Raw genomic sequence first — 2,864 nt, forward strand, 5'->3', positions numbered from 1 at the left:
GTCAGAATAACTGCAGTAATATCTCCAGATGAACACTTACTGCACTGAAGCAGCTCAGCTTTACTTGATTCTCCATCATTCATGTTTTAGAGTCTCAAATCTGATCCTCAGGATCTTTTGAGGAGCGTTTGTTTCCAGAAGCTTTACTTTCACTGTTCCTCAGCGGAGGAATGATCTTCACGAGCCTCCAGAACATCTCACATCTTCTGAGGAGCCTTTATTTCTTCAGCTCTCAATCACTGCATTATATGTTTGGATCATTTCAATCTCATTTTACTGAGACATATTACTGGAGATATAGAGTGATGACTGATATTTAGATCATTTTATGTAAGAATAGGAATTTCATCTCACCTTTTGGCCATTTAAATATCAGCATCTGCACATATTTGCTCGTTTTGGGTTTCTGAATAAATCTGGTGTTTTTGGTCTTCTCCTCGAGTATGAGCTATTCTCTTATATCATATGAGCCTGATGAATCAAATATGATACCCAATAAAAACACGTATGCAAACTTTCTTGTCTAAAGGTTCAATTAAATTTAAATTTTCCTCCATTAAAAAAAAAAAAAAGATTATTCTGACTATTATTTCATATGTCAAGCTTTATGGTTAATAAATACACTAGCAGTCAAAAGTTTTTGAACAGTAAGATTTGCAATGATTTTTTTTTTTAAAGAAGTCTCTTCTGCTCACCAAGCCTGCATTTATTTGATCCAAAATACAGCAAAAGCAGTAAAATCTTGAAATATTGTTACTATTTAAAATAACCATTGTCTATTTGAATATATTTTAAAATGTAATTTATTCCTGTGATTTCAAAGCTGAAGTTTTAGCATCATTACTCCAGTCACATCAATCTAATATTCTGATTTGCTGTTCAAAAACATTTTATTATTATTATTATTATTATTATTATTATTTTGTTGAAAACAGCTGAGTAGATTTTTTTTCAGGTTTCTCTGATGAATAGAAAGTTCAGAAGGACAGCATTTATCTGAAATAAAAAAATATTTTGCAACACTATAAATGTCTTTATCACCAGGAAAAAAGGAGAGTTCACAAAGTTACATATAGAGGTACTACTTCCTTTCATTTCTGACCTGGCTGTGAATGCAAATATTCTGCATGCAGACCTACTACATGTGTGCCCTATATAACTACACTCTCGGGGCGGCACCTTCTCAAAACCTACACTTGTATGAAGCTTACAAAGGTGTCCCTTTTGAAAAGGTGACTTCATTTTTGGTTGTTGTGAAAACCTTTGTTGGAAAAAAACAGAACAAAAACTGTAAGTGTTGCATTGAGCTTCACAGAATGCTAACTGATGAACTGAATAAAAACACTGTAAATTAAAGACTGCAGTGTTTTATATAAAGTACACTAGTGTGTTGCTGCTAATCTGAAAGTGTATTCATATGATGCAAGTGTGTATCATTTTGTCATCAGAGTGACATTTTGACAAAGGATTGTTAGGTTTTGATAGCAGAGTTTCAATTCGACATAGATGTGAATGGTTTATTTCCCAGTGTTTTGGCTTGTGTGTAAAGTTGACACAATGAGCCGAAGTTTTGCAAAAAGTGTTCAAGCAATAGGCAAAAACTGTAAATTACACATTAAAATGCCTAAATGTATGTGTGTATATATAAAGATGAGACTTTAAAAAGTTCGGTTTTGTTCTGTTATGCACATAATAAGAGGGGTTTGAAACCGTCAAGGCTGATTATGTAACATTTAGTGGAATTGTTTTTGTTTAAATGCATTCAACTAACAATACACACTTGAAGACTCAGACCAGCCCTTGTTTTCAGTGTGTGTGTGCGTGTGTGTGTGTAATGAATGGCCAGAAGTGTAATTAGGAAGCTGCTGGGTGCAGCGAGGAAGTTCAGTCTAATTTTGTGCTGGATGATCTGACCTGGTATAGATTTATGATTGGGGGATTTAACCCTAAAGCCTGCTGTATCATATTTGATACACACATTTCTAAGGCCTCTTTTATCCAGTAAAAGCTCTTTAGTGTAATTGTAGAAACGTCCAGCTTCAGCTGGAGCTTCTCGTGTCAAATCTCGACTGATTTTTATCAAGTAAGCGTCAGAATAACTGCAGTAATATCTCCAGATGAACACTTACTGCACTGAAGCAGCTCAGCTTTACTTGATTCTCCATCATTCATGTTTTAGAGTCTCAAATCTGATCCTCAGGATCTTTTGAGGAGCGTTTGTTTCCAGAAGCTTTACTTTCACTGTTCCTCAGCGGAGGAATGATCTTCACAAGCCTCCAGAACATCTCACATCTTCTGAGGAGCCTTTATTTCTTCAGCTCTCAATCACTGCATTATATGTTTGGATCATTTCAATCTCATTTTACTGAGACATATTACTGGAGATATAGAGTGATGACTGATATTTAGATCATTTTATGTAAGAATAGGAATTTCATCTCACCTTTTGGCCATTTAAATATCAGCATCTGCACATATTTGCTCGTTTTGGGTTTCTGAATAAATCTGGTGTTTTTGGTCTTCTCCTCGAGTATGAGCTATTCTCTTATATCATATGAGCCTGATGAATCAAATATGATACCCAATAAAAACACGTATGCAAACTTTCTTGTCTAAAGGTTCAATTAAATTTAAATTTTCCTCCATTAAAAAAAAAAAAAAGATTATTCTGACTATTATTTCATATGTCAAGCTTTATGGTTAATAAATACACTAGCAGTCAAAAGTTTTTGAACAGTAAGATTTGCAATGATTTTTTTTTTTAAAGAAGTCTCTTCTGCTCACCAAGCCTGCATTTATTTGATCCAAAATACAGCAAAAGCAGTAAAATCTTGAAATATTGTTACTATTTAAAATAACCATTG

The sequence above is a fragment of the Sinocyclocheilus anshuiensis genome, unplaced genomic scaffold (assembly GCF_001515605.1).
Source record: "Sinocyclocheilus anshuiensis isolate Anshui unplaced genomic scaffold, SAMN03320099.WGS_v1.1 scaffold1133, whole genome shotgun sequence".
Lineage (NCBI taxonomy): Eukaryota > Metazoa > Chordata > Actinopteri > Cypriniformes > Cyprinidae > Sinocyclocheilus > Sinocyclocheilus anshuiensis.